The sequence below is a fragment of the Gymnogyps californianus genome, chromosome Z, assembly GCF_018139145.2.
Source record: "Gymnogyps californianus isolate 813 chromosome Z, ASM1813914v2, whole genome shotgun sequence".
NCBI classification, from domain to species: Eukaryota; Metazoa; Chordata; class Aves; order Accipitriformes; family Cathartidae; genus Gymnogyps; species Gymnogyps californianus.
The window spans coordinates 58,077,637-58,096,489 of NC_059500.1; the positions used below are offsets into that span (position 1 = coordinate 58,077,637).

The following is an 18,853-nucleotide window of genomic DNA, read 5'->3' on the forward strand; positions in this document are numbered from 1 at the left end:
TTTTGGTTTGGGGGCTTTTTGATTTTGGGGTGGTTTTATTTCTTTTTTTTTTTTTTTTTTTTTTTAGCTTTTCGGTTTTGTTTTGCTTTGCTTTGCTTTGCTTTTTTTGCTTTTCTTTGCTTTTTGGTTTGTGGATTTTTTTTTTCTTTTTCTGCTTTTTGACCTTTTTTTTTTTTGTCTCCCGCCCCCCCGCCCCCCCTTTTTTTTTTTTTTGTTTCTTTCCCTTTCTTCCTTTTTCCTGGGTTTCTCTCCCTCTCTTTTCTTTTTTCCTCTGGGCTGTGCCTCGCCCGCGGCACCGGCGCGTCTCCCGGCCGGCGGCGCCCCGAGGCCCCGCGCGGAGCCGCCCCGGGTGGCCCCGGCCCCGCGCGGGGCGGTGGCGGCGGCGGGCGGCAGCAAATCAGCGGGGCCCAGGCCGCGCATAAGAAGGGCGGGCGGGGGCCGGCGCCGTCCCTCCCGGCGGCGGCAGGATGCACCATGAGGAGCTGGCGTCCCTGCAGCGGCCCCGCTACGGCTGTGAGTGGGGTCGGGGGGAGCGGGGGCCGCTTCAGGCTTTTCTGGCGTTTTGTTTGTATGGGGTTTGGGGTTTTTTTTTTGGTTTGTTTTTTTTTTTTGGCCCCCCTCCCTTGCCGGCTTTCTCTGTTTAATATTAAAAGAGGGGCTTGAGGGAAAATAACACCCGCCCAGCAGCAGACTCTGTTGCAGCGCGCAGCGCTCCGGCTTGCTTTAGGTTAGCTCGCAGCGAGCTCCGGCTGGGTTTCGAACAGGTTTTCATGGGGCTGGGTTTTGTTCTGAAACTTTCTGAATGGATTATAGCTGTTAACTCCGCATTGCAGCTTGGGAGTTTTAGGTTAGCGCTAGAGCTTTGGGTTTTAACTTCGTAACTTGGTGTTATAGGTATCGCTTTGGGTTGTAACTTTATAACTTGAGTCGTGACTATAGCTTCGGGTTGTAACTTTGTAACCTTTGGATTTTCACGTCGGAATTTCAGCTTGTAAAATTAAAAATTTGCTTTCTAATTTTGTAAGTTTGGCTTAGAACTTTGTAACTTTAAATAATAACTCGGGTGAGGCGAGAAGCAGTGCAGGTACCAGGCATCTCTTTTCAGAGGAGGTGTATTTACTTCCCAAACATGTATTTAAGAAAAGCCCTGAAGTACCTTCCCTCCTCCTGCTGCAGGGCTCTCTCAGCATTGCTGTGCCGTGCTGGGATCCTGCACCGGGCTGTGCTTTCTCCCGGTCCCTGTGGGCAGAGCGGTGCAAGCCCTGGGCTTTGCCATCCCTATAAGAAATGCCTCTGATATTTCAGGCATTGCAAAACGTGAACATGCAAATTGTTTGCAAAGCTCACAACAACCCTGCCATCCTGTGGTCTGATGAGCAGCTTCCCAGGTCTTAGCATAGCAGCTTTGTTTAAAACCGGTTCTGAAACCTCTTTTTTTGAAAGAGGCACAAAACCCCTTGACAATGTTAGACGTCACCTCACTTCCACCCAGGGCAGACAGAAAAGCTGGCGCTTGGCAGCAAGACTTTCAGCTTGGAGGATGCTGTGCCCCCCTGAGCATTTTCCTCTATTGATGCCTGCTAGTTAGGGCAGTCTGTGGAACCTGCCAGTAGGTTTCATTTTTCATTTGCACTACCTAGTAGGTGGCTGAGAGACATTTGAAGGCGTGTTCACAGTTGTCAGTACTGATAACATTTTTTTGAGTGGTTACTACAGACATAAGTTGGGTAGCCATGCTAGTGTGTTAGCAAAGGTGAATATTTTGCTTGTGAAGCCAATCTCCCAGTCATCTCAGATTGCTGTGCCATTGCCCGCATGGTAGGGCAGTGTCCAGGCAGTGTGCTGCATGGTGCTCCAGCCCCAGGTTGGCACTTTGTACACTTGCCTGACAGGTAGAAGCTCCTCAAATGTACATGGTGTGCCCATCAGGCCCCCAGCAACAGGGGCTTTCCTGTGGAGATCTGGTCTGGCTGGTATCAGAACACGTGAGTCTGGACATGTGGCACTTGCTAGTCTACTGTAAAGTCCAATACGGTCAAAAACGAGGCTTTGACTTAAAGCAAAGGGCTCGTCCTTTGTGCCTTGGTTCCTGCCTGGGCACTGAGGATGATTTACCTTATTGCCAGAGCTACTCAGAATATTTTAAGAATCTCAGGCCTTATTTATCGTGGGGAAGGAACAACCACTTTAAGGATGCTGAATATAGTTTTGAAGATACGGTCTGTCCTCTCAGTATTTATGCTTTGCTATGATAGTTCAGAGCTTTTTGCTGCAGTGACCAGGGTGTTTTGAGTTGTAGCAACTCTCTTGGCGTTTGGTCTCCTGTCTCAGGGACAGGAGTGGATGACAGCATCCTTCTTGGCTTTTCTGATGTGACCTCCCCTCTGATCGATGTTGCCTGCTTGCTCAGGCTCCAGTGGTTATTCTGTTCTTCCCTGAGTGAGAGGCTGTGGCTGCTGTACCACACTGCATTCTCTTTTTTTAGGACAGACTTTCTTTGCTGCAGGAACCTTTGACATAACCTTCCTTTCATGGGACTGGGCAAAGGCTCCTCAAATATGCCAGGCTCATGCCTATATTTAAAAAAAATACACCAAAGAACTCCATAGAGGACTCCATATGCCAAAGAACAAACCATAGCCTTGTCTGTAGTGATATCACAAGTATGGGTGCATGTTTGGTTTTTTCAGCCTGTGTCTAGAAAACCAAATGTGCTTTATCTGCACTGTATTTGCCTGCCATTTTGGGATGAGGAGAGAAGCAGCATCTTAAAAAGCAAAAATAAAGAAAAAGCTCCCTAACTAGAAAACTTACACCAGCATTATCTGAGCTCTTATGAAGCTCATCATAAGTTGTAAGTTCTCTGCCTAACTAAAACTGCACTTTGGATCACTGGCAAACAGTTCCCTATGTGGAACACCACATTTATGCTGGATTTCCTAGAAGAGTTAATAAGTTGTCCAAATTAGGCTATCAAATTGCTAAGACTCCTTGCTTTAGTGACCTAGTACTCTTTTAAACATTTAACTGAACTTGGACTTTTGACTTTGGCTTCAGGCTCCTGGCAGAGTTTGTGTGTTGCTCTGAAGAAGGTAAGCATTTTGCTATGATAATTCTCTGCTAGGAACCATATGAACCAGTGCGTGGTTATCAGTACCATTTCATTCTGAGCACTGGAGGGAAAGCCATATGCAAATCTTGGCTACATTTTGTAGCCTGGTGGATATCACCGGGGAAAAAAATGTCCCTGAGCATAAGACCTTGTAGCACAAACTGAGTAACTGGGAAGACATATCCCCAACTTAAAAGCTAGCTTTGCATTACAAGTTTTGCTGATGTAACTCGAAGATACACATCTAGAAAAAATTCTTAGAGCTGATCATTTTCATCTTTAAAGTCAGGAAATAGCTGAATGAAACCAAGTAAGAGGATCCCTTTCTGGGTGGGTGCTAGTTCAGGATGAACATGGTTCATGGGAGAAACAGGAGTTCAGAGCAAAGTCTTTGAGCCTTCTCTTAGCCTACTAGGGCCAAAGCCTTGTGGCTTCCTGGACCATTTATTGAAAGGTGCCTCCAACTCTGCATGCTGTCAATAGCTTAAAAAAGATGTGGAAGAGATTTCTGTTGGTGCTCCTTTGAGGCTTTCAGATATTCATGTCCAGCACCAAATCAAGTGAGATCATACAAGTAGAAGGAAGCAACTTATACAGCAGAAACCATGTTAACAGGCGCACTGCAACTGAATTTACGTAGTTGGTTTCCAGTCTGGCTACAGCTGTTGCCTGGTTTATTTCTCAATCACAGCACAATCAGATGCAGAGGTTCACAGAACAGCAGAGAATTGGGACTTGTATTACAACTCGAGGTATGAGCCATTTTTACAACAAAAATGCTTGGTGCTGTTGAAGATTACAAAGAGAAAAAGTATAAATCTTGAATATGCCTCACATATTAAATATGAAGTTTTGAACATAGGAAGATAGTGAATCAGGCAGCGGTGTATCTTTGAGAATGCCTTTTTTCTAACACTCTCAGGTCCTTTATAGCTAGTTCTCACTGAAACCTGTGTGCAGAAACAAATACTTGAGCTTTTAAGAAATGTCTGAGTGGCTTCACCACACTTCCAGGAATGTAATAAAGCTACAGCGAGTGAGGCTATGAGTGTCTGGATCTGCAAAGGATTTCAGGCATTTCCATGCTCAGAGTAGCTGAATTAACGTATGCCCCAGGTCCCTGTATACTGGGTAGGAGAAAAACTAGGTGCTTCAACATCATCAAACATGTCTACTGGAGACAAGCAACTAAACAAGACTTCATCTCTCCTGCTGAAGCTGGAAAGCCAGCTTCACTGGGCATAGATGGGTAAATACGGGGGAAACTTGACCTTGATATCCAGTGGTGAGGGTGTGGCTTGTACTTCTGGTCCTGGCTCCCAGAACTGCTTCTGTTTGGCACTAGGAGTTAGGAGATGAGACAAATAAGCAGCACAAAGCTTTGTGAGGGAAAGCTGCCCTGCCTGTGGAGACAGGCAGGGCAAACCTAAAGTGAAACACAGCCTACGCCTCTCTATGAAACTGCATCTAGCTTCTTTCTTCAGCAGGATGCGAAAGCTTGCAAACCAGTGGCTTTTCGAAAAGTGTTTAACTTCAGAAACTATAAATTTGTCTCCATGTCTATTAAGTGCAGGGAAACAAATGGCTATTTTTCAATTTAAGAGGGGAAAATCTTTTGGTAAAAGTTCCATAGGATTTTTCTAAGTGAAAACAGATGGATTTTTTAAAGCTAAAAAAAAAAAAAAAGCTTAACTGTATCCTATGCATATATATTCTTTTGGGTGTATACTTTCTTGTAGTACTTGTGGCTTATGAGAACACTTCTCTTCTCCCTTTTTTTTATTGATGGGTGTAATTTGGCAACCAAATACACTGTTTATCTCTTCCACTCTTTTGTAGGTTGCTAATAATTAAACTGCTGAATGAGAACTTGAAAAGTTTAACTGCTTTGTTTAACCAAGTGCACATAATTCATTTGGTAGGAGTGGTTCTCTGTGCTTTTTGTACAAAGCAGGCTCATCTCCCCTGAAGTCTCTTGCTAAAGAAAGGACGGAGCTATGTTACAGCATGCTTAAAGCTACTTGAAACAGGAAATATTAATATTGTTCTGGAAACGGGATTTATAGCACACGCGAGTGTGCTAGATCAAGTCCAATACTTGAGTCAGGGAATAGGAAGTATGCGGATTTCCAGCTCGCCTCTTCTGTTAAGTGGTGTTTCAGTTACGTAGTTTTTCTAGCTCAAGATTTGCTTGATACTGTTGCTGATTCAAGCTGACTATGATTTACTAGGAATAATGTTACATGTAAGGTGGAAAAAAAAAATGCCTGGCAGTGATAGGCAGGACTGGTGGGTCATATTTCAGTGGGATGATAAGCGAGCGTGCTCTCCTGTGCTCTGCTCCTTGCAGGAAATGATTAACCTGCTGTGTTTGCTTCACTTGTTCAGGCTGTTTCAGTGGTTTTTTGAAACAGATATCCTTGAACTGCTGCATGTTGAGGAATGAAAGCACAGGTGCTGGACGGGAGAGAAGCGGTGCCCACCCTTGCCTGGGGAGCACCAGGGAGGGCAGGGGCCGGGTGCCCCCATCCTGGGGAGGGGAGGCAAGCAGGGAGGAGTGCCTGCTGTGGGCACCTCATTTGCCGATCCTTGATGAGATGGGCTGGGACACGAGTTGGGCCCTGGGTGGCTCATTCATGGGTCAGCACTTCCTGCACCTTGGCACTTGCATTCATCTTCAGAAGACAACAACGTCCTCTTCAGCCTGGTGCCAGCTGGGCTTTGAAGAGGGTTGTCCGCAGGACGTGTACTGCCTTATCTTCACAGCAGGGGGAAGAAGGGGGCTGCTGAGTGCCTGGCACAGGGGCAGATTTGTGCTGGTGTGGAGACCAACACCTTGCCCCTGGCACTGCTCCAGTTGTGTTTTGCCAGTTGCTGTGGCACTGGCAGAGGACACCCTAGTCCATGGTGGTGATGGGCTGGTGGGGCAGGCAGTGCCTGCAGAGTGCTCTGTGGTGGCCAAGGGCCTTGGTAGGGTGTTGGCGTGGGCCATGTGGCAGGAGAGGGAGGGGATGGGGCCATGGTCCTCACATGGAGGTCTTCGGAGCAGAGAAAAAGGATGCTTTGGTTTGGAGATCAACTTCCCTGCTACCCATCAAGGGAGATACTAAATCAGGTGGTGTTCATACAAACTCTGCACGGCTCCTAAATACCTTTTGAAATGTGCAAGCAAATAAATGGCCATTAAGAACCTGTGCTGGTGGCTGATTTCAGTGTTAAATCACTGTTTTGTTCAAATGACTATGCACTAGCAAGAAACACCTGGAGGAATTATGTCAGTTCTTTGTTATCACTTATTGCCCAAGGTAAGAGGTCAGCCAGGTATAAATCCTTCAGGAGTCAGATTCAAGGAGCACCTTAGAGCTCTGACTCGCAACTGCTGGCAAACTGCTGCCAGTCCCTAAGGACCTGCTGCCTCAAGATGTGGTGCCTGCCCTGCCTGCCAACCAGGCTCCAAAGCTGGCAGAAACTACTGTCCTCATCCCAGGTGCTTCTCTTGGCTTGGGTGTATCAGGCTAAGTAGTCTGCGGCTTCAGCTAAAGTGGGTGATGAAGGATTTGGTCTCTGCCAGTCCTCCCCTGTGGACTCTGACCTGCTTCTTTCAAGGTGCGGTAAAAGCTCTTGTGGCATCTAGCAAGGTATTTAAACCAATTCTTACCAGGCTCCAAAGTCTGATGGGAAATATATAGTCATGCATACTATCCATCCTCTGCTGGCTGTTCCTCCTGAAAATTAAGGGTATCCTCCTGCATTTGTGCTTGATTTGTAAAGCTGCTCAGTAAACTGATTATATTTGCAGGATCAGAGCCTCACAACTTCTAGGAGCACAGCAGAGATTAATCCAGGAGCAGTTGGAATGGAAAATGCCCAATCTCTGTACAGAAATGTGCTTCATCAAGACAACCACTCTTTCACAGGGTTGTAATGTCGAACTATAGGCCAGTAAATGTTTTACTTGTGTTTTTAAAGGGATGTTTCAAAGGTGTTTTGGGGAATCATAAATAAGTACAGGGGATATCTGTGTCTAATAGTCTGGCTGAAGTGATTAGAAACAAGGTAAAAAGCTTGAAAACTAAACAAGGACACAGGTTTGCTTTGAAAACATGATTCTGTATCTAGGGTCATCTTCTTTCATGAGAGAAGTTGCTGTTTTTAACTGATGTTAATTACACTGGGATCCCAGCTCCTGCCTTGCTGCAGACTGTTGCAACTGGTGAGGTTTCAGCAGCCTGAACTTGCTGAGGTGCCTTCAACTGCTCTGTCAGGCTGCTGTGGTCTTCACCTCTCACCAACGCCCATGCGATAGCGTGGAGGCCTAATCTGTCAGGAAGATAATCTCTCCTTGCAGAGCTGATTTGCATTGCTGGATTTGCAGTCACTTCAGGCCTCTGCAAGGGCTGGCTGCAGATCTCACAGCTGTGCTTGCCGGCCTGAGGCGGGGGGGGACTTTCTGGCCAGGTGGGACTGTGGCAGCCAGAATTTAAATGTGTTTAAATTGCTCTGGAACCGCACCTTGAAGCTGTGGTTTTGCGTGTGCTTTCAGTCAGCTCTGCTGGTGGAAGAAGCAACCTCGACTCCTTCTACAGGATTATTTTTGGCTGGATTAGGTCCCCAGTCTGGCTCACAGCATGAACCCACAGGCAGGTCTGCCAAAATGATGTAGTAGCTGGAGCAGTGATGAGCACAAGCAGTTGGGGGAACGGCAGGTCGAGTTGATTTAAGTTGTGTTACTAGAGATCTGGAAAGTGTGTGTGTGGTGGGGCAGCAAAAAGTGCAGGCAGCACATGAGTGTGGCCTGGGGCACACGGGAAGGAGCAGCGTGCATCACCATGATCTCCCCCTGGGTGCCTCTGCTGCAGTGCCACTGCTACCCTGGTGCCCTGGCTGCCTACCAGGGCTGGGGCTGCTCTCAGCTCTCCTGCCCCCCAGGCAGTTTTGAATTACAGAAATATTTTTGAGGGAATTTCATCTCTAGCGCTGTAGTTTCATAAATCCGTAAGTGTCAGTAAAGGCATGGCAGTGTTTGCCAGGCAATGCCACAGTGGTAAGAAAACTGTAAGAAACTGTCTAAATACTAGACTACTTGAACAAGAAAGAAAAATAAATGCTTTTTGTACATAAAAAGATTCAAGATGCTTTTCCAACCCTTTTCTGCTAGTAAAATTATTCTTGACTTGCAGGGCCTCAAAACTGTAGGGATGAGATGTGGCTTGCAGTATGTACTGCTTGTTTCTGGGATTTTTAGGTTTTTGAGCCCCACTGATTTACCCAATCAATAGCTGGCTGGCCTCTGTTCAGTTGTAAACAAGTCTTAAATTCCATATGTTCTTAATACAGTATAGCAGAATAAATAACATATTGAAATATCAGCATGGATATGTGGTGGTGTAACTGAAAAGGAACATGAAGGAGTCCTGGGGAAAGCAGGGGTTATGTTTAGATGAATCTGGGACAGAGCTTTTACCAAGGAAAAATGGTCAGCTCTTTTTACAAAACCGGGCGCACAGTAAACGTGATTTCACTACATCTGAGCTCAGAAGTTGTTTTGAATACTGCTTTTCAGACTACAGCAGAGCACAGATTTCTTCACTGTGATTTAGTGGAGGCTGGGAGATGAACCGGCCTTGGTTTGGCATTTCAAGTTGCATGGCAGCAGACTAATGAAGGTGGGTAGACAGCTTACCTGCAAGGATTGGATGTGACTGCCTGCTGCTTTGATTTATATCACCTCTGACTATGGTAACGATGTTTAACAAATGGGTTAGAATGGCCCAGAAAACACACAGCTTTTATCACATGTAAAGCAAGCTCCTTGCTTGTGCTCCAACTTCTATCTTCATACAGATCACGAGAAGTAAGACCACATGGTTTTGCTGAAGATTTCACTAAAGTGAGTTATTTTAGAACAAGAACAAAATGAATCAAGTTTCTTAGTATTGTGGGTAGTAACAGGCAAAACAAGGGCTGGTGTTTCCTATAACACTGAACCATGGCAATAACACTCAGTAGTTTCCCCTTTTTTTTTGCCACACTTAAACAAAATTAAGTAGCTCCATAAACATTTACAGAGGCTTCCGATAAAAATAGAGGTTGATTTCTATAACATCCATCTGTATCCTTTTTCCTGTAACTATGGTGGGAGGGTGCTGACTGGTAGGCTGCTTCTGTCCAGGCTGCAAATGCTGGCCATTGACAGGCCTATCTGGACTCCCCAAAAGGATGAAGAAATGAGCAGTTGAGATTTTGGGCTCCATTAGCAGTAGCAGAATTGTTCTGCACTAGCTTCTTGGGCACATTTGAGATGCAAATTTACATCTGATCAAGTTATTTCAATTTAGTTTCCTCAAGTTATAAAGTATAGACTTTCTTGGCAGTTGATCATTTACATGAAAACTGTTACCAATTAGGTAGAAGCATTTTACTTGTGCTCACCAGGCACATTTTACTTGTGCAGGCCAGGAGAAGCAGAAATACTGCTGATGAACAAGGCTGTTTGTGACACTGGGTCTCTACAGAAATAGTTCCCATATAGAAGAGGAATGGCAGAGACTCACCTGGGCAAGACAGTGCTGATGGAGTAGCTATTTTTTCAGACTGCTCTGCTCCCTCTAGCAGCTGTGAATGCCTTATTATAAGGAGGCTGAGCACAGAGTGTGAGCTGGAAACCAGGGCAAAGCTTGGAGGAAGAACCATTACAAGTCCTAGCAAAAGTCTTGATTTTTGAAGTAGTGTTTCAACAAAGGAAACAGACTGCAGCTACTTAAAAGATGATAAAAGTCAGTGCTCAGCCCCTGAGCATGTGAATTCCTTGTTGGGTAGAGACTTCAAAACTTGCAAACACATACCTTAGTTGGATGTTAAGTTTGTGTGGTGCTTGTACTATGGTTGCCATAATAGTGATTGAAAGCTAGTTACACTTCCTTTATTTTGGTGGTCTTGGTATTGCTGTTTCAAGCAGAATGCTTGTTTTGAGGTGTTTACACAATGCTTCCAATACGCTTCTGATATTTTATTCATGATTGATATTTAGCATTGTCACTGTGGTGCTTTCATTAGTGGAAATGGATTCAAGGCAGCAAAGAGGCTGTCCTGTGGTCAGTACTTGCTGCATTAATCCACACTTTACTTTTTGGAGTGGGCTGTGGAGTAGACACAAGCAAGTAACCTGAAAAATTAAGTGCTTCAAGGTGAGATTGACAAAGTTTTGTGTCAGTTTAGAGGAAATACCAATTTAGTAGAACTAATACAGCCTTACTTAGAAACTTGTGAGTGTACGATTTGGGTGAAATCATATCTTGTAAGTGCAGCTGTCAGTGACTCGTTCTGGAAATGGAAGTACTCTATTTATTGACAAGTTAGGAGGAACATCTGGCTCACTCCATATCTGATGATTTTGCAGTGATACGTACAATGGTAGATGTGTCATTGTCACTCAGAGCAGTTTTGAGTCTCAATATTTAGGTGCTGGATGCACAGAGTGAAAGGGTGGCGTTTTGTCTGCTCTTTTCAAACCTTGCTCAAAGGTCTGTGATTAGAGACTTCAATCTTTTGTGCTTTTGTCCTATGGTTCTAACTCCTGATGATGAAGGAAAAATTAATTCTTATTACTGGGTATGTAAGTAAATGAGAAATAAGGGCCGGAGTTGTCCAGAGGCAGTGTGGGCAATTGCCCTGCAAGCAATGTCTGCCTGCCTGTGTGGTGCGCTCCCAAAGTGACCTAGCAGGGAGCACTGGGAGGAGGTTACCCTGGAGCCAGTGGTGCCAGCTCCAATAACTCTGCAAGCACTTGCTTGCCCACTGTGGAGTGGAGGCAGCCAAGCAGGCTTCAAGTGATAAGTGAGGTCATTGCTGACATGGGACCGCCTCTGAACTGGTTACCTGCATGGATACACTGAGTTTGCCTTCTTCCTGCAAGAATGTATCTTCTCACCCATGAAGCAGGAAAAAAGAAGGTGCATCTCCATCCCCTGTGCCTTTCTGCACCTGTGGGGACCAACACAGTTGGCAAGGCCAAGAGGTTTTAGGGTAAGAACCTGGCTTGTGAGCCTGACGCTGCACCTCCATCCTTTTTTTGTGGGTCCTACTTGTGCTGGGCCATCTCAGCTGCAGAAACAGCTGCTGAGTGCACAGCAGTTTTGGGAGTTGTTTCACAAGCAGCTCAGCTGCCTTCCCAGGGGAGCCAGGAATGTTGGAGGGAGGGCAGGAACTGCCATGGCTCTGTTCAGGCTCTGCTTCTGGGTGCCCAGGGGTTCTGCTCGTCACCAAAATTTACCATACCTATATGCTGATATTCTGCATCATACAGCGTTTCTTTACATTCTTGTGAATGTTAAGCCTTTTTTTGTATTAAAATTGTTCAATCTCATTCTATGTGTCTGTAGATGAAAACTAAATTTTCAGATGTATTATCCCTAATGCTTAGGTCTTTTTCTCCTCACTAAGATTAAAAAAAGCCGTTGTGTCTGTAAATCAAAGAATTTGAATTACAAACTTCAAAGATACTGTGAGTGTAATAATTATTTAGGAACAAAAAGGAAGGCAATCAGAGGGAAATGTGTTCTCCAAGTTCAAGGCTGCAAACCTCATGGCATGCATACTTTTCTTTTTTATTCACATGTTTGTGTTTGTATCTTGAAGGAAAAATGTGCTGCAATGTTTCAGGTGTTTTCTGGAGCTCCTTTCAAAGTATGGAGAGAGTGAAGCAGATGATTTGTTCAGACCTTGATAGAAGGACTCTGCAACGGACTGGCTGGGGAAGGAGCAGGAGATGATGAATTGTCAAAGAAAGAATTAAAACCAGATGTCAGGGCTGAGCATTTCTACACTGCAGTCTTTCTCTTGGTGATTTCAAATTTACTCAGTGCTTAAGTGATGTTTTTGCTTATGGCTTTTCCTAGACAGGTATTTCAGTCCTCCTGAGTCTTATGGTTTGGACCCTGAGACTCATGTAGCTCTTGTCCGAGTTACTCAGTGACACTCAGACACAGCCTTCTCCTCAGGTTCTCTTTGTCTTTCACTCCAGTATTCCTGCTTGTCATCCTCCTTTTCTGTTCTTTAAGCTACACCTTACCACATTTCTTCTGGCTCGTTACTGTACTGTAAGTTTGCTGGTAGGAAGCTTTTTGATGTCAGCCTCCCAGTGATCTGAATATTGAATCCATTTGGCAACTGTTCCCTCTCAAACAGAATATCATGCTGGACTTTTTTTCAGGAGGTGTGAGGGGCTCTTTCCTTCCCCTCTCTCTCACTCCCTGTGTCCCTGTTGTTCTTGTCTTCCTCTTTTCTCACTGCCAAGAGTAGCCCCGCCCTAACCAGCCTCCAGGTAGTAGGGGTTTACTGCAAGCATATCTATAAATCACTGCTCTGGTTTCAGACTGTAATGCAGATGAGTTTTTGACACTTCCAGATTGAAAACAAAATCAGACAAGGCTCTGATTTAGCCAAAAATCCTGTGCAGTATTTGCAGGGTGTTATCTTAACTGGTTACCGTTTAAGTGGCCATCAGTCTTTTGAATTTCTATCGAAGAATAATGACAGTGACTGAAAACCTTAGTGTTATGCTCTTCCTTGTGGACTTCAACTAGTTTGTCTTTTGGTGAAGCATCAATAGCTCTTGTCAGACATGCTTAGCTTCTTCAGTCCCTAGGGTTCCCCTTTGCCACAGTAAGCCTCGTACTTTATTCTGGTCCTGCGTGTTGGCTAAGATGTCTCAAACAACTTAATTAGGGTGATCCTAGCTGCTGTTTGCACAGCAGAGCATCTAAACTGGCAGTAGTAGGAGTGCAATAGAGCCGTGGGTCAACATCAACATGTGCGAACAGACGAGGGGTGGACAAACCTGAATTTGGGTTTCCTGCTGCCACCGTGGTGAGTTCAGTCTATGCCCTGCCCTTCCTCCCGATGGTCTCCAGCCCTCTTTCCTGTTCTTCCACTCCACTTCTGCAGTGGCTTTCTGCCCCATGCTTGATCCAGAAATGTTTATGGGTGGGGTTGTGGCCACAGGCAGTGCTGGTGTGACTATGTATAATGAAAGTTGCCTTTGGGGTTCAGCAGAAGGCTGCAGGCACATCTCCTGCTGTTAACTTGTTGTGCCTCTGCTTCCAGCTCCTTGCGTAGGGATGAATGCCTTTTGGATGAGCTTTTCCCCCTTTTTGGGTAATCTTCAAAGTTTTTTACCCTCCACAAGTCACTCCTCCTTTTATGTAGGTGTGCGTATGCATTTGACTTATTGATATACCTGCAATTTTTTTAGAGAAAGATGAAATATAAACTTTCTAATGCTAGAAATAAATTTGATGGCATTTGTAGGCAAGAGACTTCGCATTTTTCTTCTGACTAAACCCAATTGCAGGGTTGATACCGAGGCATGCTGTGGTCGCTAAAGTTTTTCTATGTCTTTCATAGTCGACCAGTGTATTTTACTAGCCTGACAATATTAAACTGTCCTTTTCATTATTTCGTTTACTTTCTGCTTGTGTTAAGTTGAACCGAGGTCACAGTAGGTAAAATGTAAGGAAATTGAATCCATATGGTAAAGTTTTGATTCTTTTATTGAGGATTGTTAATGTATATTGCTAATAAAAAGCAAACAGGTTAAAGTAATTCCAGTGAAATGAACAGAGCAAATGGTAAATGTGTCAAAATACACGGAATTCAAATCACAAGTCCTTTATTTAAGAAAGCAATGAATGTATAAAGCTGACAGAGGAACCTTTCATGCTTTACTGTTTGTTTCATCATGAATTAACCTCTGGAGAAGGAAAGCCTGTTGGAAATTCCTGCTGGAATGTGCAATATTATTTTGAATTCCTCGAGCCTCCAGTAATGTGCTAATCTGACCAACCAGCCTTTTCAAAAAATTGCTTTTTTTAAAGCCCACATGAAAAATGTCATTCTTGCAGTAAGTGTGTGGAAACTGAGCAAACCTTCCAACCAGACCAGCTACTTGCCAATGTAGCCTTTTCCAAGCTGCCTTCAAGGCCGTGTTAATGGCTTTTGGACTAGGCAAGTGGAGATAGGATGGCCTGTAAGGGAAAGAAATAACTTGTAATTGGTGTTCACTGCCTCTTCAGAATCCATCAGTATGAGTGCTTCCTCAGGCTTGCAACTTTTTCAGGAGCATAGACTGAGGGCTTATTAGCAAAGAGTTTTAAGGTCAACTGGGTAGTTCATAGAAAGGAGCTAGAGTTTTAAAGGCGTTCTTTGAGCACCTGAACCTTGGGGAAACCTCTTGTGCCTTGAGATGTCCAGCTAGCAAAGTATGCAAAGATAAACAGTTACAATTTTATTAAGGAGTTACATGAAGTATTGCTGAAGACAGTGAGACTGGCAGTTAAATGTAGGTGGAAGTGGTTGGGCAATAGGCTGATAAATTGCATTTCATGTCTGTAATTGTAGATGGCAACACTTGAAGCTAACTGAAATTGTTTGGAGTTGGATTTTCATATACTTCCTTCAACTCCCTTACTCTGTCTCCTTGTTCTTCCAAACGTACAGAACAATTATACTGAAGTTAAGGCAAAATGACCCATGTTATTTTTCTGCACAAGGTTAAAGGACCCTACCAGAAAAGAGATGGCCGTGCTCTGGTGTCATTATACAATAAGACAATGTCAGAACTACTTAATGTCTTTTAATGTATTGCCTCTACTAAAGTCTCATTTGATGTTACTGTAGAAAGCCTGAGGTTTAAGAGTAAAGGGTGTGTATACCTATAAGCAGAAAAATGAATGTTGAATGTTCTGGCAGCACATGTATTTACTTGCTGAATGCCAAAGCTATCTTGTGTCTGTGTGGTTAAAGAAGACTTCTTCTAAACTTGTGGGAATTCAAGTATCTTGAGACATGTCTGAGGAGTCCTACAGCCTTCTGCCAGTGTTAGCACTTGACAGACTGAAATCAAGCAGTTTTGACACTTGCCTCCAGGAGCATAGGCTGTGGTTGCTGTTGCATCACCATCCCCTTGGTATGATAGTCCTAAGGTCCATGTATTGTAACAGCGCTCAGTCTCTGTAAATGGATGTGGTTGGACTTGTGGTAGCAGATATATAAGACTGAAACAAGCCCTTTTTCAAGGACATGGGGGGAGAAAAACTCGGGAAAGTGAATGCCCAGGGATGAGGCTCTATGAGAAAGCTCAAGGGAAAGACTGGTTTAGAAAACACTTTTAATTTTACATCAGGATGTCTTTTTACTGGACTTCTGTTGTCAATACTCCCATGCTACTGGTGTTTGTTTTCCTTGTTTGTGCAGTATCTGGCATTGAGATCTGGTCCAGAACAGTGGCCCTGTAGATCCTGTGTGAGACACAATTTGTGAGAGTAGATAATGTCTGTCTGCTGGCCAGAAGATGTGTGTGTATTTCTGTATGAAAATCTGAGCCTGCATGCTTCGGACAATGTAATAACTAGATTAGGAGAGATATAGCCATTTTTAAGGGAGGGGGATGGTAGTTCAATGTTGGAAAGATTTGAAAAATGCCATACTGAAGATCCTCATAATTTAATAAAGTATATTAGTCTACTATCTCAAGTGAATCTGCCCTCCAAGTTCACAGCTGTGGTAGGTTTTTGAGCACTTGCAGTGTCAGCCTTTGTCCAGAGCCCTTTCTTGGAGCAAATGTTTGGAGAATGGACTGAATTCCCTTAACTGGAGCCATAGAAAAAGGCTCGGGCCATCTGGTATCATTACTGTGGGACATGTGCTAGCTGCTTGTGACTGTGCTCTTTGACAGAGGAAGTCTATAGAAAGCTGTTTTGATAAGAGTCTTAAACTTTTTTGTCCAAAGATACATGTCTTCCAGCATAACAATAGACCTGCAGGTACTAAATACCTTAACAACAGAAGACCTGTAACAGGTATTTGGTGCTGTAAAGCCTTTTTTCTTAGTAGCCTATTGAATCATCTCTGTTCACATAGTTAAAGTTGGCATATTTTCTTCTGCATATTTAATGAACTGTTGCATTAGATACCTACGAGTTGATATTGGGAGTGGAGGCTTGGGAAGGAATTCCTTATGTCTCTGTAGCTCTGAGCAGTGTTTTTCTGATATCTGCACATGTAATCCTCTCCACCTATTTTTCCAGCTGCCTGGCAGTGCTGTAAGCTCCTGCCCCACTGCAGTGAGGGAAGGTCAGGTAGCAGCGAGCCTGGCTCAGAGCACCGCCAGCTCAGACCTGCTCTGGTTATGGGGGTTGGCTGGTGCTGCATTGGTGCAGTTGCAGCACCTGAATTGCCAACCTAGGAGTGACCGCGGAGCTGAACTGTCCTGGGCAGACACTCCTGGGGTGCTGTGTACCTGAAAGTACAAATTTGACTAGGAATAAAAAGATGGCGCAGAATTTACTGGCCTCTTTCATACCAGGACAAAATAGTTATATGCTCTCGTATAACCTGAGGTTTTAAGTCACCTTGACTATCTAAAATGCAACTAGCTTTTTCTTGAAACTACAGCACTGAAGTGTGATGGCAAATGCTTCACGTTCACAGCTTGTCCTCATTGTACAGGCAGACATAAATGGGGTGCTGCCTAGAGCCTGTTGTACTGGGCTCAGCTTTCACTGGGGCTAGCTATGGCCAGCAAAGTGTCAGTCAGGAGTTTTTGTGCAAGACGGGCTTGGCTTTTGTTTTTGTGTTTTCAACTGTTACAGCATGGCTCTGTTAAATGCTTTTCAGTGTGCTAATACCAAGGACGTGGGGATGGGCTCGGGTGGAGGAGGCAGGAAGGTGTGTGGGGGGATGCACAGAATTTGCAGAATTTCTCACCAGTGGACCAGAGTACTGCCTTGCCTTGCCGACTGCTTGGCCAGGATGGCACACAGCTGGGACTGCCAAATGTGGTTTAGCTAATGTTTAATTCAAATACTATGGTGAAAAGTTTTTATTCTAGCATTTTACTGTATTCACTCATGTATCTCTTTTCTTCTCCGTCAATCCTGACTTTACAAATTCTTTTCTGTCACCATAAGAGGATTTTGTTCTCTCCATCCTCTGTTATGTCCTGTGTATTGTGCTTCCCTGTCGTGGTGCCAAAAGAGCCCTCCTCCTCGCTCATGTCTCACTTTCCGTGGGAAAGTCTCTGGTGGCAGGAGATTGAGGGGGAATGGCCCTGGGAAATAAAAGCCTCTGTTTCTTTCTTTGCCTTCTTCAGCATAAGAAGTCTTTTGGTATGTCTGTGGCAAATGCCTTATTAAAGGGTCTGCCTGCTAGAAGCAGCCACGTGCTGTTCTTGAACTACTGCAGATAGTCATATGTCTGAGTGCAAATCAATGACCAGGAAGCCTTAAATGCTGCTGTAGGTTTTGCAGGGGTTTTTCCAGCCTCAGTTTTTTAAGATAACAAAAACTGTCTGTTTGGGGAATTGTTATCCCTGAGTAACTTAGAATTATGCCTTGTAAAGTGTTGCATAAATTTGCATTCATAAATTAAAACAAATGTTACTTTTCCTTGCATGTTCTTTGGTTACATACTGTAGAAGTTTCAAGTTTAGCTTCATTTGAAAATACAATCCATGGATCTATGGGTTCATTTGAAAACTGTTGCAAAGTAGACCCGTAAAACGCCTCTTATTTAATGTCATCTCAAGTACAAACATATTAATGGGAGAGACCCGGTAAGCTCAGTGTTGGTGTGGATTATCTCTGACCCTGGGACCTCCAAAATCCTTGCCATGGTTGTGATAAGAGGGTTAACAACTTAACTCTGAACTTGGGCAACATTTACACAGCCAGTACTTGTTCTTAAAATTCTTGTATAAACTGAGCATATCTTATGTGAACCTGAAGTTTTGAATCTCTTTCCAGGCACTGTTAGTAAGGTCATGGCTCCAGTGGCTCTTGCGTACCTGGGCTGATTACTAGTTTCAGTAATTATATTGCAGCCTCAGAAGTGGTGTCCCTATTTCTGAAAACTTACTCAAATCCAGAAGGTTGAAATGCTTTTATGTGGTCTACTAATGCTGAGTCAGACTTAGTAAATGCTGCTTGTCCCATGTTGACTGTAGGCACAGGGAGTACCTTGGGATACATTGGCAGCCCTGTGGTTGACAGCTGATAGAGCTCCAAGTATTTGCCAACGACTGGAATGGCTGTCTTGCATCAGGGAGCATCAGAAAGTTTTTGCAATCCATAACCAAACCCCAAACATCCACTAGTCCTAGCTACTGCCTTGCCTGTTCTTCTGCTTCTTCCATGATGGTGGTACACAGGACAAATATTTCAGACAAAAATGAGGGTGGATGTAAGTGCAATATGTCAGCTGATGGAAGATGCTCAGGTCTCTCAATTTGTGAACACTCCCTGGTAAACAGACTTATTTTTGTGAGAAATATGTGGAATGAGAATATGTAGGAAGTTGCTAGTAGAATGTGACTTTATTTCCATTGAATCAATTGTGGGAAGAATTTGCTTAGACAATTGTTGTATCATACCGAGTGCCAGAATAAGTCTGTTCTTGTGTTTGTTCAAAACTAGGTGTGGCAATTTAAGCTTTAGTATGGCTCGCTGCTCCATGCAGTGTTTCGTACACACTCTTCCTTTAGTGTTTTTCCATGAAGGAATATCTATAATGAGGGAACTTGGTGTCTTAGCACACATGCTTTGTATGTATTGACTGTTGGCTAACAGGGTGGCAACATCTAAAATGAAATGGAGAGCTTTTAGGCTAGCTACACTGGCATTTTTATTAGTTCTTGTCAGTAGTCCAGACATACTCTTAACATTCCCTCTTTGAGGGAACATTTGA

The 18,853-nt window shown here is 44.1% G+C and overlaps 1 protein-coding gene across 2 annotated transcripts in view; it reads left to right on the forward strand.

The window, feature by feature from the left end:
- The first annotated feature begins 468 nt into the window (after window positions 1-468).
- IQGAP2 (IQ motif containing GTPase activating protein 2) overlaps window positions 469-18,853 on the forward strand; it is a 129,209-nt gene continuing 110,824 nt past the window's right edge. For both annotated transcript variants that reach the window (XM_050912721.1, XM_050912723.1), the window contains exon 1: window positions 469-513. The gene's annotated coding sequence lies outside the window, so the exon portion shown is untranslated. The remainder of the gene's footprint in view (window positions 514-18,853) is intronic.